The sequence below is a fragment of the Mustela putorius genome, unplaced genomic scaffold (assembly GCF_011764305.1).
Source record: "Mustela putorius furo isolate JIRA1106 unplaced genomic scaffold, ASM1176430v1.1 tig00003845_pilon_pilon_pilon, whole genome shotgun sequence".
NCBI lineage: Eukaryota > Metazoa > Chordata > Mammalia > Carnivora > Mustelidae > Mustela > Mustela putorius.
Window position 1 is genome coordinate 60,350,213 of NW_025421998.1, and position 25,469 is coordinate 60,375,681.

General features: G+C 43.2%; 1 protein-coding gene and 1 long non-coding RNA gene across 5 annotated transcripts in view; one reads left to right on the top strand and one right to left on the bottom strand.

Moving 5' to 3' along the window:
* LOC123387029 overlaps positions 1–14,050 on the bottom strand; it is a 72,259-nt gene extending 58,209 nt beyond the window's left edge. Inside the window, exons 1-2 of the long non-coding RNA XR_006601365.1 lie at positions 13,933–14,050; positions 12,902–13,053 (exon numbers count right to left, since the gene is read on the bottom strand). This is a non-coding gene — a long non-coding RNA (uncharacterized LOC123387029). The remainder of the gene's footprint in view (positions 1–12,901; positions 13,054–13,932) is intronic.
* WIPF3 (WAS/WASL interacting protein family member 3) overlaps positions 13,688–25,469 on the top strand; it is a 76,699-nt gene continuing 64,917 nt past the window's right edge. The window contains exon 1 of one of the 4 annotated variants that reach the window (XM_045062836.1): positions 13,688–13,942. The gene's annotated coding sequence lies outside the window, so the exon portion shown is untranslated. Of the gene's footprint in view, positions 13,967–25,469 lie in introns of all 4 variants that reach the window. The other 3 variants (XM_045062834.1, XM_045062833.1, XM_045062835.1) reach the window with 3 other exon arrangements.

A 25,469-nucleotide genomic window follows, 5' to 3' on the forward strand; every position in this document is an offset into this window, starting at 1 on the left:
TGAGTAGGTGGCCACCAGGCCATGAACTCAGAGCTTGTGGTTCCAAGACCCATGTTTTTTTCCCCTGAGTTCACCCAGAAAGAGGGTCCCTCGGGGAGCTTCCAAGACCCTTTCTGAAGCTATTGTGCTGATCTAGAGGAGTGGGGCCTGCTTTTTAGGGGTGGGGCTTCCCTAGGCCAGGCCACTAAGCTTTTTTAGGGCTCTTTCCCTGGGCAATCCCCCCTTAAAGAGAAAGGAAAGAGATTTTTCATGGACTAATGAGATGTCACCTTCTGTCTAAGTTTATTAAATCTGAAAAGTTCTCAATTTTAGTGCAAAGATTGATTCTTTCCCCCCTCTCCTTTCTCAGGGCTTTTAAAAAGTCTGACATTATTAGACCGCACAGAAAATATACTGAAATGTATTTGTCGTGAAGGAGAGAGGGAGCTGCTTGGTTTCTGGACTAGAGAAAGGGCAGCTGCCAACAAGAATGCATTAAGGCCTCTGCCTCTGGTTATTTAACCTATAACGATTTCTTTAAAAGCTCCCAGAAACCTGCGTGGTGGAAAACAGTGAGTCCTGTCATTACACAAACTGAAAATAAACCATGATTCCATCTTCTGAGGGCAGCCAAGCAGTGATATTAGCAAAATAAAGATGTATGGCAGAGCAGGAGCCTTTGCCAAGGTCCTCAGAAGGAGGAGAATAAGACTCCCAGGAAGAAAGAGGAAGGTCAGACTCGGTCATCTTCATGCAAGAGGGTGCAGGCAGGTTCTTGTGATCTTGTAGGTCCAACCAAGGACACCGGGACACACTTTATACCCACACAGCACAGCAGATGCTCCAGTCTGAGGGATGGAGGACACCAAATTCGGCAGCATTTGAAGCTTAGTCTCAGGGAACATTTTCTTTCTTGAATCCACATGAGGACACAATCCAGATTTTCATCTGCTACCTCTGTCTTTCTCTGTTTTTCTCCTGGATAATTTCCATGAGAAAAAATATGGCTCCTCCAGCAGAATGCAATAAATGGACATTCTGAGCTCGAACAGGGCTTTGTTTTGCAACACCCCCCCCCACACACATTTTGCCTTTTGAGTTATATCAAACCTGACATTATCCAAGGGTTTTTGCATTCACTGATTTTTCAACCTGGTGAAGTTTCTGGACAATTTCAATAATGTGTCCGACCAATTTGTGCTGGGGTCATGACAATCCAACCCACTGGACAGCCCTGAGGCAGCTGCTCTGTCCAGCTTTTCCCTTCTCTTCCCATACGCTATTTCCTTAAGAAAAGAGACATAGGGTAATCCTAACTCTTTACTGGGTTGCCTGTCTTATTTCTCCTCTGCCCCTCGCCTGCCGGTGAACTTCAAACCCTTCCTCCTGCAAGGGGAGGGGATGAGGAGTAGACAAACCTCCCAGACTCATTGGTCTCAACTTCCTAAAGCAGCTGAGCTCATACCGTGTGTGAATTATTATTTGCAAATCAACATCCCCCCCCCCAAACAACCATCAGTGTGCTATTAAGATAGAATCCTAGAAGTTTCGATCCTAAGTGAGCACTTGCACTTTAGAAAGGGCAAAGGGTGACTATTGGTTTGGTCAGCGAATTAGCTTTTGCCTTCTCACCTGCTTAGAATTTTCACATGCCACTAATTCAATAACCTAATTAACACAAAGACCTTTTTTTCCCTATATTTCATGGATAGTCTCTCAGTTCTTTACCATAGCTATACATGAGCTAGCTTTTATTATTACCCTTATTGTCTAAATGGGGAAAGCTAGGTTCATGGAGGTACTGCAAATTAAGACAAGGACCAAATTTTAGGCTTTGACATTGAATTCTACATGTGCTGATCCATTACAGAGGATCAGCCAGATATGGTCTTAAACTTGTCTTAAGATTCTTTCGTCTTTTTAAGACTTTTTAAAAGCTCAAACCAAGAGCATGATAGTTAGTTTTACTCTTTAACAGGGGGAATCCTCTCACTGCATGTCTATAAACTATTAAACACTTAAAGACAAGGAGAGGAAGGGTCCCGGAAGGTTTATCCCACCTGGAGACAGCACATTCCCCTGCACAGAGGTGGTGAGCTATCACTATTTAATCAATGAATAAATTTCTGGGTAGTCATTACAAACTACGGCTAATTTATTTTAAATCAAAGTTAGGATAAAATTGTATCCCAATTTCAAAATATGTAAGGATTAGCAAATGTGTAAGGAAAATAATCAAGAAAAATATATACCACATATTTAATGTCTGACACTAAAAAAAATAAAGAAAAAAAGAATGAAAAAGAAAACACATTACAGCATATTTACACTACCGTTAAGCGTGAAGCCAAACACATCTATTTATGAATTCCAGATCCTCCACTGTCCACGGTATAACTTGGGACAGGTGACTCAACCCCATTATTCCTCCTTCTTCTCACTTGACAAATGGAGGTGATAAAAATGTGTACTGCACAGTACCGCTATAATGTTTAAAGGAGATAGTGTCCAGCACTAAATTAACTATTCTTATTATTGTTTTCATTCTTATTATCATTTTACCCTAATTCACATTTCCATGAGCTTGAAAATCACTGTATCATGACGCCTTTTATCAGCAGATACAGTGCAGTCTGGCTGCAACTGCAAAAGTCAACAGCATTCATCACATGGAATGTGGAATAAGAAGTTAGTTTTCCCCATCCTTCACTGTCAACTCACCAAATCAGTAAATAAATAAATAGGGGTGTCTGGGTGGCTCAGTGGGTTAAGCCTTTGCCTTCAGCTCGGGTCATGATCTTAGGGTCCTGGGTCAGCTCAGGTCATGATCTCAGGGTCCTGGAATCGAGCCCCACATCAGGCTCTCTGCTCAGCAGGAAGCCTGCTTTCCCCTTTCTCTCTGCCTGCCTCTCTCCCTGCTTGTGATCTCTCTCTCTCTCTCTGTGTCAAATAAATAAATAAAATATAAATAAATAGAGCCAGCAGGCGAGCAGAGGAATTGTTGAGACAATAGTTATTCAGAAGAAGAAAAAAAGACAACCTGCCTTCAGCCCATCTGGCATGTACCAATGGCAGATGGAGGGATGGCACAAGTGCCTTTTTCTGTGAGTCTCCATCCCTTTCTTCTTATTTTCTGGCTTTGTACTAGGAGAGGAGAAAAAAGCTGTCTGCATTTTACCTACCAGGTACACTCTGGGTATTTAATGGTAAGTCATTGTTCACTAACTTCCAGAGGCAAATCAGGAGAGAGGGCAGTAACAAGATTCAATTTTTTTAATAACTAAGAAAGCCAACCAGAGACATTTCAGTCCTGAGACAATAGACCCCATGGAGGATAGGGGAGATGGTAAGGGACTGAAAACTGTAGGATAATATGTAAATCTGCATACTGAAGAGCAACATTCCCTTCTCCTACTCAGACCCCAGAATTTCCACAGCCAGGTTTATAATCCTCACACAGGAGGTTAGAAGATCTTTCTTTGGAAGAATTCAATACACATAGACCTAGCTTCAAAGGCTGGAGATCATCCGGTGGATAGGTTTCCTTCTTCCTGACCACCTGCAAGGGAACCCATGGGTCAGCAAGCCTCATCCATGAACATGGAGCTTCTAATTAGAGGTGAACTTCTAAAACAGGATCTGACAACTAAAGGTCACCTGATATTTGAGGAAAGCTTCTAACATGAAAAAGAGAGATTCAAGCAAGCAGCAAAAGGATTTGAAGACAGCAGAAACAGTCCAAAAAGCAGAAGAAACCTTCCCCCAAATGCAGAGATAACAGAAGACGTTGCATCCATTAAATAAGATCACAGAAAAGGAAAGAAAATTAAAAATTGAAAATTTTTAAAAAAGGAAAGTCAAATTTATAAAAAAAAAATTTCAAGTAAGACTCCAAGAAAGTTTAACCAAAAAGAGAGAGAGAGAGAAAAACAATATTAAAATCAGAATATCAATCCAAAAGGTCTGTATCAGATAAGATTAGGTTTGGCTACATTTAACAGAAAATGTAAAATGTTAGTGGTTAAATGTGCAAAGATTTATTCTCTCTGAGGGTGGTATGATGGCTCCAGAGAGACTCCTATCTTCTTACTCTGCCACTTTCAGCATCTGGCGTCTATCCTCAAATACACATCATGATCTAAGACAGCTGCTGGAGCTCTGGTCATAAAATCTGCATTCCAACATCAGGAAAGAGGAAGCCAGGAGGGACAAAGGGTACTCTTCTTGTCTAAGTCAGCTCCAAAAGCAGTGTTCCAATAAATCCTATACTGAAGCTTTTCACTGGTATCTCATTGGCCAGAATTTATTAACTTGGTCTCATCCAGCTACAAAGGAATCTAGGAAATGTGTTCTTTTAACTAGGTACTTTACCACAGCCAACCAGTAAGTATTGTCCTACTATGGAAGGAGAGGATACAAATATTTAGGTAGGCAACTGGCAGTCCTTAGTACAGGGTCCAGCTTCTGATTAATAAGAAGCCTATCAAGGATAAATAGAGAAAATGGACAGGAGGAAATTATTCAGGGGTGCCTGGGTGTCACAGTTGGTTAAGCAGTTAAGCACCCAACTCTTGGTTTCAGCTCACATCATGATCTCAGGGTCCTGGGATGGAGCCATGCATCAGGCTCCTGCTCAGTGGGGAATCTGCTTGAGGATTCTCTCTCTCCCTCTCTCTGTTCCTCTCCCCCTCCTCTGTTTCTCTCTCAAATAAATAAACAAATCTCCTTTTTTTTTTTAAGGAGGAATTACTCAAGACTAGTACAAAGAGATCTCTCCATATTGATGAACTAGCAATTACCAAGCATAATGAGTGAGAATTTAAAAATACAGTTAAATCTAGGAGGAGCCTGGCTGGTTCAGTAGGTACAGCATCTGACTCTTGATCTTGGGGTCCTGAGTTCAAGCCCCGCCTTGGGTTTCGAGATTACTTAAAAAATATATACGTAATAAATGATATAAATATATATATATATATATATATATATATATATATAAAAAATGTATAGAACTAGGCCAAGGCCCATCATAAGATTTCAGATTACTGGATAAAGAGAAGATCTAAGGTAAATTCAAAATCAAAGGATTGGGGCTAGCAACTGCAATGGACTTGTCAACCATACCACTGGAGCTGGAAGACGGTGGAGAAATGCCATCAACATTTTGAGGAACACAATGTTCATCCTAGAGTTCCAAACCTGCCACAACTAACAATCAAGTGTGGAAAGTCTCAACCACTAAAGCGTGTGCCAGACAAGAAGCTGAGAGAGGAAAAAAATGTGGATTCCAAGAACCGGGAAATTCCCAGGAGGGCAGCTGGTTAGCAGGTGGGAGGCACAGCCAGCCCAGTTTGGAGGAAGAGAGTGGAATGGATAGATTATCTGAAATTTTTACTGAGAACCTATGGGAGGTGTAAGAAAACTTAGCAATAGATTTGAAGAAAACTAAAAACAAATCCAAAAAAAGAAGCAATTATAAAAAGCTAAATCCTTATCCACTGTTACAGAAGTGAGATGGTCATGTCTAAAACAGATTGATTGAGTAAGAACGCATAATGCATATTACTAAAATATGGACACAGATTAAAAAAAGAAAAATCTGAAAGAGTTGGGAGTAGTTGCTTCTGTAGAAGAAGGAAATTGGAGTAAGAAAATTCTTTTTCATAAGCTTTTCAGCACTATTTTTAAACTTATCTGCATTATCACTTTGATTTAATAAAATAAGTTTGCAAAATATGAAAACAACTAACCAAGTCATGTCCTTTTGCTAAATTATCCAAACTACTCAGCGGTGTCCTTCATTGGAATTATTGAGAAATACAATATTAAATGAAATAGCAGATTAATCTGAATTTATTTATCTTTACTAGGAACTCAATACCTCTATCAACTAATCCTATGGATTCTAAAAATCAAAGTGCCATTTTGTTCAGGAAGGTCAACACTGCACACATGCACGCACGCACGTGCACACACACACAGCATTTCTGTCCATGTTTCATTGAATAAATTTGAAGGCTTTAGAACAAAAGATTCACAGGAATGGTTTCTCAAATACCAAACTGTTAAATTCCTACGTCCTTAGCTTAACTGTTTAACTATTGATTTAAAAAAAAAAAAAAAAAAAGCCAAGAAATGTTAATGAGATAAACCGTGGAGGGAAAGAATCTGTCAAACTGAATGGAGAAAGGAGACAGCTAACATCACATCTCTGCAAAGATGAGTATTATTTGAAAACTCACTGTGCAAATTTTTCACTGAGAACTCCAGCTAAAGCATTTTCTTGAGCTGATCAGGACAAAAGAATGTGTGTGTGCTGTGTTTACACCGCCCAAGGACCAGGATGTTCCCTTTCATTCTCTTGGAAAGAGGAGTTGGTTGAAGGATCCCGGGAGGTTTTTCTCTCCTTGGAGATAAAAAACTGGAAGACTATTAATGGGCCTTTAAGGTGTGTTTGATGGGGTGAGCAAAATGAAAGCCATGTTAAGCCTCTCTTCTTGATTCTGTGCTGCCCACACGCAGGAGAAAGGATGGTTTGATTCTGCCATACCTGAATTCTGTGCCTTTCCTCTCTTGGCTCCCTTGTGATTTCACTCCTCGGGATGTGTCTTTATTTTACAGATGCAGACTTTCATACATTAAAGGCAGCAAGCCCTTAATCTCACTCCGGATAAACACTGGATTTTGAAACCCAGCTGCCCACACGAGTCATGTGGACCCATCAAATGAGGAGTGAACCTCAACCAAGCTTCAGATGCCTGGGTCCCTACACTGGACAGTGTATGTAATGACAAGGAAATTCACCCATGAGGTAAAACTAAGTGAAAAAAGCAGAACATTTGTGTGTACATATGCTATATTATATGAATGGGTTTTTGTGTTTCAGAGAAATACATACAAATATTACCTCTCTTTATCTGTATTCTAGATTATGGGTTATTTGCGATTGTGATTGCCTGTGTTTTCTAAATTTTTAACATATGAAGCCAAGAGCATACATTACTTTATCATTAAAAATAAAATGAAACTTGAATAGGAATCTTTTTTTTTTTTTCTGTTTAAGGCAAAAGGAACTTCTAGCACATTTCCCATCTGCATGCATCTTCTATATTATAATGTCATTCAGGTTGGATGTGTGGAGAAGTACTGGTAGTTACACCCTGAAGTTCCTATGGACTTTTTCTGGGGTGGACCACATGGCCTTGGATATCATAATCTGGCTTCCCTGCTGGGGTTCTGTTCTTCAGCAGACTTTTCCAGCAAAGTGCCTTTCTCCACCTTCACCAAGGGCTTCCTGACTATTTGCTTGAATAGCCAAGAAGGATAAATATTTCAGGCTGATTAAGATGAACTTTGATTTGAAGAAGCATCTCTTTTCAAAAGTTTTCAGAATGTAGAGTTTTATTCTTACTAAGCAGTAGAAAGCTGATAGGCAAGGAAGGCCCTTAGAAAAGTGAGCTATTCTCTCTTTCTGCATGACATTATATCTTCCTTCGGCCTTCTGTTATCTCAGATCAAATTTACCAGCACTGGAAAAAAAACAGGAATATCAGTCTTTTAAATGACAGGGAAACACAGCTAATCCGATATCTGAACTTGTTACCTTATAGATGCAGAAGGAGGAAGACTAAGGTTTCTTTTTTGGAGAACTGACCTGCCAAGGCCTGACTGTGTCAACTGGGTGACTGAAGTTTCAGTTAGAGAAGCAGTCCCTCTTCTTTGTTGCCATTAAGTGACAGTTTAATACTGTGTCACATGTCAGCCTCTTGTTACCATCTGAACATGCAGAATTCCAGGACTTTGGAGAACAGTTGATTCTTAATCATCCTTGAGAACAGGGTGTCTCTATTTAGGCAATACGAATGCAATCAGCCCAAAATGGCAGGAAAATTATAACATGTTTATTTCATCTTGGACTACTTTTTTGCTTGAACATTTGAAATGTGTGGCTGTTGTTCAGAAGTTTGTACCATTTCCAACAAAGTAACAAAACTACAGAGTTGAGCTCTGACTCAGGAATTGCTCTGAAACTGTCTTTCTTATCCTATCACTCTGTTCCAACCTGCTCCATATTGTCACACCATGAGGGCCAAATAGAGTCCTTTCTCACCAGGACAGAAATAAAACATCCACTTCAGCTGACTTATCACCTCTAAGCTCTTATCTTTCTGGTGCAGAAAATTCCCTGGACAGATGAGAAAAAGAAGGCTAGATATTTTTTGAAAACTAATTAATCAATGACAAATTTATTGAGAACTGACGTATTATATGACGCTTAATGTGTTAGGTGCTGGTGGTATTGGAGACCATTTCTGCCCTTAAAGATGTAACCAAGAGCTATGACACCATGATCTCAGTGCAGATGGAGAAAGAAAGTGCTAGATATTCAGAAGTGGGGCCCCTACACTGAAGGTTCAGAAGGCTTTTCTAAAGTAAGTGGGCACTGATATTAAAGAACGAAGAGGAGTTCTCTATGTAGCAAAGTGGGAAAAGGTATTCCAAGACAAAGAAATGGCTTGGTGAAGGCAGAGTCGGGAGCACATATGGTGAATCCAAGGGGTCCCAAGTCCTTTGGGATAGCCAGGGCACAGCGTAACACAGAAGGGAAGACAAGGAGTGGAAAATCATATGGGAGGGACAAATCTTGGAGGAGGCTTTGCAGGCAACACTAAGTTATCTAGGCCTTCTCTTGAGATCAAATAAGAGCAAATGAGGGATTTTGAGCAGGCGAATTAGATGATTAAATTTCCCTTTAGAAAAATCACTATGGATACAGGGTAGAGAACAGTTGGGAGGAACGGGAAGAACACTGGAGCCAGAGACACCAGTTTGGAGATGATGGCAGGAGACCAGGCCTGCATTAAAGAAGGTGTCTGAGAGGCAGCATAGACAGGGTTTTGTGATGGATCAGGGGGTGGTGGTGGAAGTCAAGGAGAAGGTTAGGATGAACCAGGGTTTTGGCTTGAGAGAATTGGTGAGTTATAGTGCCATTAACAGAAACCAGTGATCTAGAAGGAGGATAAATTCCACTTTAAAGGGCGTCTAGTATGACAGGATAGCTCTTATCAGGATGGAGGTTGCACTGGCACAACCACGCAGAGATGGTGATGAGTCAATTGCTATAGTCATGAGTTCACCGAATCTGCTCTACACCAGGCACTGGGCTGGGCAGTGAGACAAGAGTCCTGTGGCACAGGATTCACTTCCTTTCACAGTTCTACTCCCTACCAACCCAGAGACTCTCACGATCCCATTACCTACTGCGTTTCCATGTCAACATCTCAAATATGGCAACCACTCCCTCAGCTTCTTTGGATGAACATTGTGATAACACTGGGGAAAGCCCTTGGTACATTGTAACCACTGGAACCTGAATGACAATTTCAACAAAGAAGCTGAAAGTGGAGTTTGCCTTGTAGATAATGGACCATCCTGGCTATGGAAGAGTCAAGAAACAAGAGGTGAAGAAAAGCTAATCTTCTTAGCAGTGTGACAGACCCAGAAGGAAGTGAGGAGGGGACTCACAGGGACTCCATTACGCCCCTCCTACACCACATTGACTGCCCCCCTCACCCACAGTGTACAGGGATGTAAGCTGGGATAGAGGGAACTACTCAAATATCATGGGAGAGTTTGTAAAACTAAGAACAGTTATCAGTAACATCGTTCATTTTAAATAATAATTTCTTCTTGTTGGTGTTTCCAATAAGGGCAGATTAATTTCAGATGTGGTACAGGTAAAGAGCAAAGTTCCTTCCATTCCTGTGGCCCTTAGTAGTGAAACAAAGTGCTTTCAATTTTATGAATCTCATAGACTTCACCTCTTGGTATTCTGATAATGACTCTGAAGCATGGCAGAAATTATTATACTTGTTTTGCAGTATTAATTAATAAGATTTAATTAATTAATAAGAATTAATATTTGGGGGATCTGACAAGCTAGTGAACATCATACAGATAGTTGATGCAACCTTGAATCCACGTTCATCTCTCTGAGATGAAGACTTTTTTATGTTATTTTATATATTTACTTAGAGGGATCAATAGTTTTGAAAACTTTGCGAAATATTGTTCAGCAAATCCCTTCTCAGTTTCTCAAAGATTAGGTCTGAGAAAGTATTTCAGAGAATTCCTGGCTCCATTTCCAATTCCCTCTCTTTCCTAAATCTCGAGACCCTTTTCTCTACTGGTTCTTTTAACCTACAACATGGTAGGGTCTCTACCCTCCCTGACTCTTTCTCCTCTTGTAGGTATGATCCCATCTCTCTCCTCCTCTTCTTGCTCAAGATTTCTGGAAAAAACTGGAAGTGTGGTCTACACTTCTCCAGTTTTTTCTGTATTTCAGTCCACTAAATCAGGCTTCCCTCTAGGACCAGTGCACTGAACTTGTAGTTACGAGGGTAACTCATGACCGCCCCCCTTGTCACATGTTTTGGCCCTTGAATGTGACTTCCATGCAGTATGTACTTCTGACCATGTCTTCTCTCTGCCTGGTTTCTGTGGCCTCTTGCTCTGGGCTCCTTCCCTGCCCTCTCCCTTCTCCCCCCATCTCCTTTGTGGGCTGGCTCCTCTTTCTCTGCCTGCTCAGTATACACCTTGACCTTCCTCTCTTTCACTCCACAAATGAGGATGGTATATCTCAGCCTTTTTGTGTTTGCAGCACCCTCTGGAACAGCAGAGTTTGTGAACTATCTCCTTGTCGCCTTTTGGGACAGTATGGCTGTTTAATGGCATCGTTAAAACTGTAATGAATGCTGCAAAAGAAAGTTACACAGGATCATGAGAGCTTATAATAGGAGAAGTTGACCTAGTCAAGACCTCGGAGAAGTTTGGTTGAGCTCTGAGAAATGAAGAGGAGTTCATTTGGGTGATGTTCTCTACAAAGAATAAACAGCATATGTATAGGGCCTGTGACAAGAAAGAATGTTCCCTGCTCAAGGATCTGAAAGCAGGCCTGCATGCCTATAGAAAAGAGGTCGGGGGAGAGGCCTGAGCAAGTCATGCTGGAGACAGTGAGGGCTTTCCAAAAAAGCTCAGGATCTTTGTTGTTACGATCCAAGCAAAGGGAAGTCACTAAACTACATATAATGGGGGTTAATAAGATCAGCTTTGGGTTTCAATACGATCTCTCTGGCCACACTGTGGAAAAGTCTGGAAGAGAGAAACAGAGTGCTGCACAGTGATCAGCTGGGAAGCTGCTTATGGGAGCACTGGGGAGAGGAAAAACCAGCCAGACCCAAGAGACGAAATCCATCTTGGGAAGGAGTAATGAGGGAAAGGCAGCTGAGGAAGTTACTGGGTAGGCCAAGTGGTCATGTGGGCAGATGGGCAACACGGAGAACAGGATAGGTTTGGGAGGAAGACCCTGAGTGTGGTCTCAGACATGTGGAATTGGAGGCTCCCGAACTGCGGAGCTCTGTCAGACATTCTCTCTCTGAAGTGGCCTCCCTTCTCCAATTTCTGACAGGGAAAACTCCAGTCCCCATGGAAGCCCAGCTCAGGTACTGCTATCTCCTTCCTTCCCCACACCACACAGAGCTCATCATTTCTTCTCCTGTATTACCTCTCTGTCCAAGGCAATCTCCTCTCTGGTAAGGAACTGTAAAACTCTATTTGCAAGCTCATGTCCTCCTCTAAGCTGTTTGCTCCCTGGAGGCAAAGCTGTGAATTCATCTTTGCACCCCAAGAACCAGTACATTATCACCATCTAATAGCTGCTCATAAACACTTGAAGAATTGATGTGGAAACATGTATAAAACATTTATGATTTCTCTAGCACCTTTCTCCTGACGAGCTCAGGAAGTCATAGCAGCTGGAAATACATGTTTACAAGTAGAGGGTATGAAAGTGAGCTTTTTCAGACATTTGCGAGCTATGGGAGAAGAGACATTTGCCCGTCACCAGGTCACTATAACCATTAGGAGTCCGTTTGGCTGCAAGGAACAGAAAACCCAGCCTAGTGGCTTAAACAAATGGGGACTATTTTTCTCACATGGCAAGATGTTCAGTGAGGGGCTGTTGCTGGCATTGCCTGGAATGCCCAACAATGCCAGGCTCTTTTTCACTCAGTCATCCTAGTCATATTGGTCTTGTGGCTTCATGTTCACTGTCTCTTGGTTGTCACCTGGTTACAGCATCCCTAGACATCCCATTTGTGTTCAGCCATGAGGAACATGGAAAATGGAATGACAGAGCCAGCAGCCTATCCATTCAACTAACTCCTGCTTGGGCCGCTCAGCTGAAGCCCTGATGGGAGCTCTCTGGCCTTATGGAAATGTCTTCTCCGGTAATTTATCTTTTCTTCCTTTTTTGAAAGATTAGAATTCTAGTTGTTATGTGTTCAATGAGAATAAGCATTAGGGATTTGGAGGAGAGTGTCTTGTGGTTATGTTTCAGGGATTTTTTTTTTTTTAAGTAGTGTTCACCTGAACAAAATTGTTTTTGAATTTTAGGTTGAGCAAAGTTTTTCACATTTCATACCCATGATCATTTTATGGCTTCAAAAGGAAGAAAGGCAGGAGGAACACAGCACAAATAGGCAGGAAGCAAGTACGTCACTGTTTTCCACTGACTACACATATGCCCTTTTTCACCTAAATCCAACGGAAATCCATGTTCTTGACAACCCAGGAGTGAAAGACATCCGGAGTGAATTATTTATCCTTGCTATGAACATGGGTAATTAAGAAACCAGCTAAGGGCTGCGTGGGAACATACTTTGACAGCAGCTCCTACACAATCTGAACCTGAAGACGGGTTGCAACCCATGTGTGAGATCCTTCCTGCTGGTATTAACTGCTTCTTTCCCTGTGTTCCCCTGCACTTCATACGTGGCCTTGGCACAACCCTGAGCACAGGTCTCTTCTCTGCTCCAGCCCAATAGTTCCCTTAGTGTTAGAGACCCTGCCTCCCTCACCAGCATACCTCAAAGACCCTGCAGAGGGCTGGCTTCTAGCAGATGTTCAAACACTGCAGGGCTGAGCGGAAGAGTCCGTGAGTATCCTCTTTGCTCCTCCACCAGTAGGAAGGTCCAGGACATTGGGAGGTAGGAGATCCTCACCAAAGGAGCACTGCACCTAAAGGGACACACCCAGCCTTAGACACAAACTTTCTGCATCTTCCAGGGGGCCTGAACATGAAGTATGATGGGCGTGTGCTGGCCGCACCAAGTTCTTCCGGCTCACACATTTCAGTTTCCAAACACAGTCCACTTCCTTTCCCCTTAGGCTCCTCCTGGGACAGTCTACCTCCCCAGGACCTCCTTCACCTGGCTAATTCATGCTCATTTTTCAGTTAGATGATGTCTCTTGGGCATCACCTCCTGAAGAAGATTTCACTGACCTCCCCCAAGCCTGGATTGGCACCACCTCCACGACCACACCCTCTTGGTTCTGGACTGTACTTGCCCATTAGTTTCCCTTTCTAGACCGTGAACTCTGAGAGGGCAGAAGGTGATTTTTGTTCTCTCTTTTGTCACCACAGCTTATTATTCCTCCTGGAGCATAAGAAGGGTTCCAGATGTCTTGGAGTGAATTGGTGGAGCAGTGGCATGTCCCCAGCGTGGCGGGGCCTTAGGCCCCCTCTCTCCGCGGCTGGGACTCTGGACGCGCACCAGGAGAGGCGCGCCCCTGCCGCTGGGACCCGCCCCCGGCCTCCAGAGCCGCCCCGCCCGCCCGGCCGCGTCCTTGCGCGCTGGGCGGCGGCGACAGGGGCAGGAGCCCGCGGAGCAGGTGGGGCGAGGGCCCCGCCTCCGCGTCCCGGCAGCCCCAGAGCAGGCGGCTGCAAGGGAGCTGGGCGCACCGAGCGCAGTGACACCGAGCTCAGTGGCACCGAGCGCAGCGGCACCGAGCGCAGCGTGGCCTCGGCGGCGGCGGCGCCTGGAGCACTCGAGCTGCGGGACAGAGCCCCGAGCCTGGAGGCGGCGGCAGGGACGTCGTCCGGAGCCTGAGTCCTACCTAGCTGCAGGTAGCGGTGCGCGACCGCGTCCGGGTCCGTACCGGGCTGGGGATGGTGGGGTGACGTGCTGGGGCAGCGGCCGCTCGAGCCGGTCCCGGTACGGAGTGGACCGGATAGTGTTGCCGCGCGCGCGCGCTCGTGTGCCCGGGAATCCCCGCCCCCAGCCGCCCGCCGCCCTCCGGGTAGCGCCCTCCGAGCCCGGCCGTAACGGGACCGCGGAAGGAACGAGGTCACCGTGGGGTTGCCTGGTGACTTCTCCTGACCCGACTGTCCAGTGAGCGGCCCCTGGCGCGCCCAGGCTGCCTGGCCTGGGCTTCACCGAGCTCTCCCTTTCTCTCTTTCCCGCTTGCCCCACCCCCGAACAAAAGGCTGGGGTCTCGGTGAGGAGGGGGCAGACTCAGGAAGAGCTGGGGCGAAGTAAAGAAGCACTAAGGACATGGCAGGGCTGGAGATGGCTTTGGGGATACAGAAGCCAGTCCCGGAGGTGTAAAGTGACTTGCCCAAGGTCACACGGCTCGTGCGTGGCGACCTAGCTGGGACCTGACAGGTCTCAGGACTCCCCTCCCAGTGCTCATCTCCAGGCCCCAAGATCACTAAACTGGCTGTGCTCCAGAGATTTAGAATTGGCCCCACGTGGGCTTTAAAGTCCCCTGAAGGAGTCAGAGAAGGTGGCAGAGACTGCCTCTCCCCCCAAGCCCCCAGAGGCGGAGGGGAGCAGGGTTGCGGGAGCCGGCACTTGGAAAGCCCGTGTGAGGGACAAGCCCTGCCCTGTGGGCAGGAAGGCACAGCCTCGCAGGAACAGTGCCTTCTGAGCGTGGCGTGCCAGCCGCGTGGGTGTGCCTGCAGCGGGAGCTGGAGCCGCGTGGGGACCGAGTGTACGCTGCTCCCTGGAAAGTTCTACCGGGAGAGGCCCCCGAGAGCTGTTCCCGGCTCGCTGGGATGCCCCGGCAGCATCCCTCATATTCGGGATGTTTTTGTATTTGGAAGCAGAGTTACTTTGTAGCAGGAAGTTGGGCTGTCACTTCGCCTCCAGGAGTGTCATTAGCTACAAAATGAGGCCCTTGTTCTACATGACCTGTGTGATTTAGTTAATGCCCCTGTCCTTATTATCAAAATCTTTTATCGTTTCAGAAGGCGGGTTGGAAATATATTTCTTTTGGTCAGACATAGTAGTCATCACTGGGACCCCAACCTTCCCTGAGCTGGTTTTTGTTTGTTTATTTTCGTAACTTTAGGCAAAGCTAATGATGGCAATACAGGTTAGAAGTGGGGTTGCCTCTGGGCCTTGTAATGACCAGGACAGGGCATGAGTGGGCTTTCTGGGGTGTTGGAAATCCTCCTTCCCTTGCCTTACCAGTGATCCACAGGTGTATACCTATAGATATTTATGAAGTCATTCCCTTGAGATTTGTGCACTTGACTTATGCGTTACCTTGATAAAAAAGTAAATAAAAATTTAATGCTAAAAATCCACTCACTGTGGTAGCACACAGATTAGTCCAGTTTTCCAGGCAGTGCATTTTAGAGGTACATTTAAAAACCACAAAAAAAGGGGGGGAGGGGGGACGGAGAACAAAAGAAAGTTGAGAAATAACAGGAAAGGAAACGTACACTGCAGAGGGCTTTACCAAATGCCTGTATGAACATCACCTCAGGGAAGTCACAGTTCTTTAAGGGAGATACTGTTATTCTGCCAGTTTTACGGATGAGCAAATAAAAAGTCATACACTTTTAAAAGCCCATTTATGCCTTACCGGGAGGAGCCAGGGTTAAGAACCCGAGTACACAGACTTCAAATTCTGTACCTACCACCGTAAACAGACAATTTTCGATCACCTGAAGCAAAGGCACGAGACTTGAAGTTTGGCTTCCTGCCCTGCCCCCTTTTTGTTCCTTTCCAGGAGTCTCTGTTGTTTTCATATAATTGTGTGTATGAGATTTTGTCACAGATTTTGTCTGAAGTTAGCCAGCAGCAGAAGGAATGGAGGAAGCGTGTGTGTCTAAGAACATACAGTTTTAGAAACAGGAGAAAGCCAGCTGGCCTAGCCTGCCAACACTCTTTTTAGATTTATTGTTCAGAAACCGTATAGAACAGGTTGTGATTTTGTGGTTACTCAAACACACACACACACCACTGAATAATTTAACCTAGCAAAGGTATGAGAAACCAAAATATAATTAACTCTAGAGGAGAACACATAGTAGAATTTTCACCAGGAATCAGTCAACTTTCCTACATCCTAGAATTTATAAAGACACTTTCCTTAACTCTTAAGTAGACACAAAAACAACAAAAAAAGCACACACTCTACAGAAATAACTCAGCAGAGGAAGAAAAGTTGTTTTCAAGCCAATGTGTTGTAAATATACATTAAATTTGGGGCAGACAGTATTTGACACTTTAAAGTATAGTAACATTGTTTCTAGAGAGAGACCTTATTCTAATGTGTGGTCTTCTAGTGATTTTATATTTCTGCCTAAAATTCAGACCTTAGAGAAGTAGAAATGTGTTTGTTTTACCAGCCTGTTTCCTATTGCAGTGTTGGATGTTTGCCTTATTCCTGGAATTATAAAGTTTTGGTGTAAAGAGCGTGGGTTAAGTGGGGCAACCAAAGAGGTGTCTCTGGGTGAATATGCTTAACCAAGTGCCATCAAGCATGATTCTGCATCATGAAGTTATCTTTAGGCGAGTTTTGCCTTGTCACAGTAGCGTTCCTGCCATCTGGCTGCTGGAATATTTTAGAAAGGAATCGTAATGTTTGACTGACTTCGTTGATGGCATGACAAAACAAACTTTGAGAGGGAACTATTAAATATGAGTTAGGAATGGTGAGAAAACGATCAGTTACTTCTTATTTAGCCACTGCATGAAACTGAAGAGACGTCCCGTTCCCCACAGTTGCTGGGCAGGTGCAGCCCATATGGTTTCTTACCGGCTTCAGCCAATAACGCACTTGAGACTCCCGTTTTGCAATTCTACTTCGGTCTTTCCTGCGACCTGTTCAAGAGGGAACCTGACCCGTTACACAGCAGGGGAATCGTGTAGTTACGTGCCATGCTGACAGAGCGAAGCAGAGCAAATGTGGGGAAAATGCCGAGCAGGCATTGGGTGGACCAGGTTCCATGGAAGATTTTCAAGTGCAACTCGAAGTGTCACCGTGCGTGGGTGATCTGTTCCAACAAGACACTGAATCGGAGATGGTGTCTTCCAGAAAAGAGTGCTTATGTATTGTGAGTTCGTCAGCTCCTAGGGAGAAGCTCAGAGGAGTAGATGGCCTCAGTTCTTGAACTTTTGAGAACATGTGTCCATATGAGTATGTGTGTGTGACAAAGCAAGATGCCCGGGCCGCTGTCCACTGTGCCTTAGGAGCTAAGGGCTAGCATGTACTAAATACATAGTACATGCCAGCGTAGACTAAGCTTTCTATGTACGAAAGCATCGCAATAGCCCTACAAAGAAGCTGATTCTTCTTACTCCCGTTATCCGCTGTGACGTAGAGACCAACAGCCCATTTATAAACCCAGGTACCCTTTGCCTCCCTGACTCTCGCTTATTACAGCTGAGCTCCTGAAGGGCAGGTGCTTGTCTATTTCATCTCTGTTCCCAGAACCTGACCATGCATGGTTCATGATGAGTATTGCATGAACAAGGGAGTGAATGAATGAAAACCTCTAGGTTCTAAAAGCAAAACTTTAGTATTTTTGGCTTATGTGCCCTTTTGACTTTTATTGTCTCATTCCCCTATGTTGCTATGGATCATGGGGCATGACTTTATAGACAAGACGTATTAAATTTGGGGCAGATGTATTTGAAACTTTAAAGTTTCTCCTTTAAAGCTGAAGAATGTTAAGCTCAGCCTGTAAAATCAGAAGGCCTCTGCTTCTTTTAGAAATTCAATACTATTATCTCTTTTTTTTCTAGAAATTTTGTCATTCAGAATACCTGGGCTTGAATCATCATTTATTTGTTGTGTGACCTTGGACAGATAATTTCTTTATGCCTCATTTTTCTTATATGTAAAATGGGCATAATAATAGTACTTATTTCATATTGAAGGTAAATAACTTAAGATAGGGTCCATGCTGAGCATGGTGCCTTCTTCATAGCAATGGTCAATAAAGTAGCTGCTATTATCTGATGCTTTTAAAAGTTGTTTGCCTTAAATATTTCCTAGTCCATTAAGCATTTGAGGAGATTACAAAAATAAGTGGCAAACAAAATTAATAGAGAATGAAACCAGGGTAGCGAGAACACACACATTGGAAAGCCAGATAAAATCAGAGGTAATTTAGAGAATAAGGCTATTTTATAAGGTGTAGGTGGTTTCTAGAGATGAGTTTATTATAAAGCCTTGTGTAGTTTCTGGAGAGAGGATTAAAAATTTGTCAGAGCTTCCCAGTAGCCAAAACAAAGAGGAAAACACAAATAGTTACTTGATCCACAGTGGGCATGAGATAAAAACAGATCAGTTGCACAGCTTTTCCGGGTCCTAAAACCTGGGACAACTTTCTCCTGGCAGGTCTTCAAAGCAATCACTGTTGCCATAGAGATCTAAGTGTTCCACATGGTCCCTGCCGTGAAGACAATGGAAGTTTTGTGGTAGAAGGCAATAATAAATGTTTCCTAGAACATTATGGACTGCGGTTCCGGAGACATAATCCCAGAGCACAGTCCAGCCAAAGCTCTTCTGTGAAGGGCCAGCATGCTGTGGTTTGAGGACATGCTATTTTCTTAGCTATGTTTACCGAGGGCCTGGGGGAGTAGAAAGATTCTTTCTTCCACAGATTATAATTCTTGGGAGAATCATGTGAACAATCCCATCTTTAAGAACATTCATTTTAGCTAAAGCCATTTAAATATGCCAGCTCAGTTTACCTCATCCAGAAGGAAGTTTTGTGCACATATGCTCATTAATAGAGTGTATATTCATGAATTTTCTTAATACGGTAGTCCCATATTATCCCCAGATTTTATCACACTGTTTGGAAAAAGAAAGATCCAATGCTCTATACTACCTCTTAAATCCCTTAATGCTTTCAGTACTTCTTGGCAATAAGAGTAAATATTTTGGGGGTGACTGGGTGGCTCAGTCGGTTGACCATCTGCCTTCAGCTCAGGTCATGATCCTGGAATCCTAGGGATCAAGCCACATGTCAGCATCCTGCTCAGTAAGGAGTATGCCTCTCCCTCTTCCTCCCCTTCCCCTGCTCTCTCTCTCTCTCACTCATTCTCTCTCTCTTCAAGTAAATAAAAACTTAAAAAAAAATACTTTGTTTTTAGACTTTCTTTTTAGTAATTGAAATGGTCATGTTTTTGTCATCTCACTATATGTAAGTTATATAGTAATATAATACTAACATTTACAATAACACTAATATATATATTAGTTCAAATGTGACTTGTGTCAGTTAAGATTGCATTCGGCTACCAAAACAAACAAACAAAATAAAACAACATACACGTCAGAACTGGCTTAAACAGATGCAAGTTTATCTTATGGAACCAGACTAGACTTCAAAGAAAGGCAGTTCAGGGCTGATGCAGGAGCTCAAACAATGCTCCCCATCTTCCTGATTCACCATCCTTAGCCTGTAGGACTTCATATTACATCTGGTTGCCTCATGGTCACAAGATGGCTGCTGTATCCCACCTTTTTATTCAGAAAGTGATGCCCTCCCTAGCTATTTCCTCCTATATCTCATTGGCCAAGATGATGTCACAAAGTTGCTCGAAATATAAGGAAGTCTGAGAAAGCAAATATTTTTAGCTGGGTAAATTGCAAGCACCACCTCCCACCCACAAATTAGGGATTTTGCTATGAGGAAGAAGAGGGAATGGTTATTGAATAGGCAATTAGCAGGATCAGCCACCTCACTGACTGCCATTATTAGTCATGTCCCTGACTAAATTAGAAATTATAGAAGGGAACTCAGTGGTTTAAAATCTTCATAACAGTTAGGCTGAGAGAATGAAACATACCCAACTGCCTATGTAAAGATTCCTGAATCACTACCACCAGTCCCGATTCATCCCTAAATTTCAGATCTGAATCTCCATTTGCCAAAAGCACCTCATACGCTTCAGATTAAACCCACTTCTCCCTGCCTGTCTATGCCATTCCCCACCATACACACACTTTCTCCCATCCACCTTACTTAGCTTCTCAGGGAGCACTGGGGTTATCCTGGCCTGATTCTTCTCCCCCATTCCAGATATCCAAACTAATATTCTTGGTTCTATCCCTCTTACTGTGATTCTAATTCAATAAAAATTTAATAAATACCCACCCTTGCTCATGTGGTCTATGTATTTGCTGCTTCTCCCTCTAATTCATTTTCCACACGTGGCCCCTAGGATGCTGTTTTTAAAACACAAGTATCTAACATCTAACATCTTTTCTGTCTTCAGAAGCCCTACAGAATAAAGCTCGAATTGCTTGACAACCTGGCTCTGTGACATGTTGGCTGTGAGCGGCTGCCACACACCCCAAAGCTTTGCTCGTACTGTCCTCATTCCCTTAACCATGGAAGGCCTGCTAAAGAGGTCCCTTATGTTTTTGACATGTCTTTTACCCATGGAAGCAATTAATTCATGTTTCCACAGCACCGTATATTTCTCTTAATATTTTTTGCCCTGTATTCTGTTTTGCCTGAAATTAACCATGTGGCACAAATTGTTTTTTGTAAAAACAGCCTTCTTGGAGTATAATTCAGATACCATAAAATACACTGTCTTAAATTGTGCAGTTCAGTGGTTTTTGGAATATTCAGGACCGCACAACCATCACCATCATCTAATTTCAGAACATTTTCATCACCCCAAAAAGAAATCCATTAGCAGTCGCTCCTGCTCTTCTGTATTCTCAGCCCTGACAACCCCCAGCTTTTTACTTCTTTTTACTTCTGTGGATTTACCTATCTGGATTTTCATATAAAGGGACCATACAGTATGTGGCCTTTTGCGACTGGCTTCTTTCACTCAGTGTAATGAATTTTGGGTTTATCGATTATGGGTTTTCATTGCATAATAAACTCCTTTTGTATACTTAAAGCATACCTCAATTTTCCAAAATTAGAGATGCTATTTTTCAGAAGCATAGCTGTTATATAAAATGAGGCTTACTTATAAATGTGTGATTAATATCATGTATTTTTAATAAGCCTTGTTCTTCTTTTAGCTCTTTCAATGGCAGCAAAAAAAAAAAAAAAAAGAAAAAAGAAAGGGACTGGAAATCAATATTTTCTCCCTTCACCCTTGGGAACTGCACACATAATGATTTTCATGACATTTAGCTATAATGTAAATACCTGAGTCAATGATAAATATTATCAATAGCTCCATTTTTTCCCCCATCACCAAATACTGTCCAAATATCATAACAAGTTGGATGAATGATCTGGGAACAAATTTGCGTTTCAGTAAGAGTCTTATAAAAGGAAACCAATTTATGAGCTCATTAGAGGCATGACTTGCTATGTTTCATATTAGATTGTGGTTTAAGTGTGTCTTCATTTTAGAACTCAACATGGGCAAGACTGCATTAATCCTTTCAGCATTTCACCAGATAATTAACTACAATGCCTGATCAGGGCTGCATAGATGCAGCTTCAAGAGCTGCTGTCAGCGGGGCACCTGGGTGGCTCAGTGGGTTAAAGCCTCTGCTTTCAGCTCAGGTCATGATCCCAGGGTCCTGGGATTGAGTCCCACATTGGGCTCTCTGCTCAGCAGGGAGCCTGCTTCCCCCTGTCTCTCTGCCTGCCTCTCTGCCTACGTGTGATCTCTCTCTCTCTGTGTCAAATAAGTAAATAAAATCTTAAAAAAAAAAAAAAAGAGCTGCTGTCATCAAGGTGGGGGTTCACAGGTGTTAGAAATCCTTCCCGTCACCTAGGCAAGAGGTAAATGGGCACTCAGCCTGGTTTCCCTTTCACGATTGTGTATCAGCTCCGGTTTTAAGTGCAATATGCCGTTTTCATGGATCCAGCCTGCTGAAGTTAAATGAGTTTATAGAAAAGGAGCCTACTAAAATAGTAAAGACACAACTTCCAATAGTGTGGGACAGAGAGTTTCAGCATCCTAGATATTCTGCAACAAGCTTTTCAAACTTAGTGGGCATAAAAATCACTTGTTGATAAGATTCTCCCAAAGATTCTAATTTGGAGGTCTGGGGTGGACATTGTACCTTTCTTACATATTTCCACATTTTAGAGCTACTCAAAGTGTGGTCCCCAGACCAGCAGTTGGTCTCACCTGGGAGAATCTCAGGCTCCATTCAGACTACTGAATCAGAATCTACGTTTTCTCAAGATCCATACCCCCACCTCCACCATGATTCATTCACCATTTAAGTCTGGGAAGCATCTAGATCACTGTTTCCCAAAGCACAAAGGTTTAGTTATCACTAGGGAAACCTGAAATGAGTTTAGATGGTATTTAGATCGAATTTTATTTTAATAATTATTGCGTTCATTTTTGTTACTACCTTCTATTTATGGCAGATGATATTGTTTTTCCATTTATAGCAATGATTTAAAGTTCCTTTTGTAAAATAAATGTGTTTAATTAAAATTAAGTCCAGGTGGTATGTGAATGTGACAGAAAATATAAAAGCCATGTGGTTTTTTTATTTTTAATTTAATTTAATTTAATTTAATTAATGTAAATTCAGCCTACTATATTATTAGTTACTGGGGTAGAATTTAGTGATTCCTCATTTGCATATAAAACCCAGAGCTCATTACATCGAGTGCCATCCTTAATGCCCATCACCCAATTACCCTCATCCCTCCACCCACCCCCCTCCAGCAGCCCTCAGTTTGTTTCCTAGAGTTCAGCATCTCTTATGGTTTGCCTCCCTCTCTGTTTTTATCTGATTTTATTTTTCCTTTCCTTCCCCATATTCATCTCTTTTGTTTCTTAAATTCCACATGGGTGAAATCATATGGTATCTGTGTTTCTCTGACTGACTTATTTCACTTAGCATAATACCCTCTAGTTCTATCCACGTTGCTGCAAATGGTAGGATCCCATTCTTTTTGATGGCTGAGTAATATTCCTCTGTGTGTGTGTGTGTGTGTGTGTGTGTAATATTCCTGTGCACGTGTGTGTATAGCCCCATATTGGGCTCTCTGCTCAGCAAGAAGCCTACTTCTCCTGCCTGCTGCTCCGCCTACTAGTGCTCTCTCTCTCTCTTTTTCTATCTCAGTCAAATAAATAAATAAATAAAATTGTTAAAGAACCCAACACAGGGTTCAATCTGATAACCCTGGGATCATGACCTGAGTTGAAGGCAGACGTTTAATTGACTGAGCCATCCAGGCGCCCCAGTTTCCAACTTTTTAAGGAACCTCCATATAGTTTCCAAAGTAAAAGCCATGTATTTTTAAGTGACTACAGTTAGCATGGTGCTTGAGAGCATGGACTCCGGAGCCAGACATCCCAAGTTTGAATGCCAGCTCCTCCACTAATTCATTTTGTGACTTTGGGTAGATTTCATAACATTTTTGCCCTTCAGTTTTCTCTTCTGCAGAACGGGGGCAATAGTACTATCTATCTGATTGGGCTGTTGCAGAGCTTAAAAAAGTCCTACGAACAGGATCCGATCCTTACGAACGGCTATATCAGAGCTAGCTTGTTCTACTATTCTCTAGAATGCAAATGGTCAAGGACTTTTTTTATCCTGTGCTTTTTACCTCCCCTCCCTTTGTCCCTTGCTTTCCTGCTTACTCAGCCCAACTTGCTTTCCAGGACTTGTATAGCACTGAGGATACATACCAGTGAGGGGATCAACTTTGGCCTAGTCCAAGGGAAGTTAACACTGGGAGAGGCGGTGTGTGGGATGTGAGATCTTAGAGGTGGGAAGTCCCAGGAGAAGGCAATGCCCAAAGAACTCACTCATCATCACACAATGAGGAAGGACAGGTTTTTTTTAAAAATTGTCTTTATTATTTTCCTTATGGCTTTGGCAACTTTGCCATGTGTTTTTTGAGAGGCGTTTTATTTGTGCCTTGTATGCTCATGGGCTTACGGGTTGTGATTTCCTGGCCACAAGGCCCCTTTGAGAAAGAAATGACTGATCTGTAGAACCCTGCTGAGACCATAATGTGAGCAACGGGGTTGTCTGTCGCCTGGGGCTCCTTTGCCTTTATTAAAAGTTCAGAGGTGAGAAATCTCTGCTCGCCTCCCCCATCTCATAGCCACAGAAATAAGAGACTCAGTGGGACAGTGACAAAACAGAAGTTATGAGTGCCCAGAGAACTTTATTTTCTGATTCCTATTGAAATGTATTCTAAGAACCAGCAAAAGCAGCTTTTGTCATATAGTGGCAGTAATCCTTCTTGCTTGTATTTTTAAAATAGGCACATATTCTACTTGTGAACAACTGTAATCTGATGAACCACTATTGGGGGGAAAAAGGGAGTGTATGGTTTTGACAAAAGCAAGTAGTGTGTAAAACTGTTTACCATAAATGATTTCTCTCAGAAAAAGCTCAGTTGGTGTATATACCTATAGAACTTTTTATATTCACAAGATGGGCGAGCCTGGTCTACGTTTATTCTGGATCAGGTGGGGAAGGAAGGGGTCACACTATGGCAGTTTGCGGACCCTGTGTGACCTGCAGGGATGTTCTGCTGGCCCGCTGATTTTTAAAAACGCTTTTGAATTAGTTACCCACATGCCCAAACTGGACTTCCCACAAAAATCTGGATTTGGGGCTTTGGGGGGAAAATTGGGAGGATGGGGCCAATACTGGGCTTGGATTCCCACTGCAGGGGGAACCTCCCGCCGCAGACCCTCACAGGCTGTCACTCCTTGAGCCAGGGCCCCTCCACACCTTGCCCATCCACTGTTTCCTTGCCTCTGACTCAGTGGTCACAGATCAGCTCCCTGCCTGCAAGGGATGCTGGGTAAAGGAGCTCCTGGCTTCCTGCTGAGGGAGGGAGGAGTCCTGTGGGAAATTCCTCAGGCATAGAGAAAATGTTCAAAAGCTGGTGGATAGCCACAAGGGGATAGATGTCCACCTGTCCCTGAGGGAAGAGACACTTGCAGAATAGCGTAGTGTCATTTCAGCCCCTCTGTGACTCTCGCCTTTTTCTCCCTTCCCCATACAGGCAGAGCCTCCCAGGCTGCTTGTGTTCTCCCACTTCTGTATCTCTGCTTATGTGCTACTCTGTCTAGCTAGAATGGCCTCCTGTAGCCACCTTTTCACCTGCTCAAGAATGCTGGAGCTTCTACCAAACATTTATTTACAACCCTCCCTCCCCCGCTCTTCTCGTGCTGGAATGGATATTCCTTAGCGCTCCATAGCCCTCCTGGGGCATGTGTCCTACCCCACCTTTTATTGTAGTTATTTGTGGTGATGCAGGTGGTGGTGTGAGGAAGATAAATATAGCTTCCAGTGAACGTGTCCGCTGTGTGTCACCACCTCTGTAATAATACTCTTCATGTACAGTCTTTGTTTCGGTTTTGATGACAAACTAAGAGTTAAGCATTATAGATCGTTTACAGATAAAGAAAATGAGACCCCCTGAGACTAAG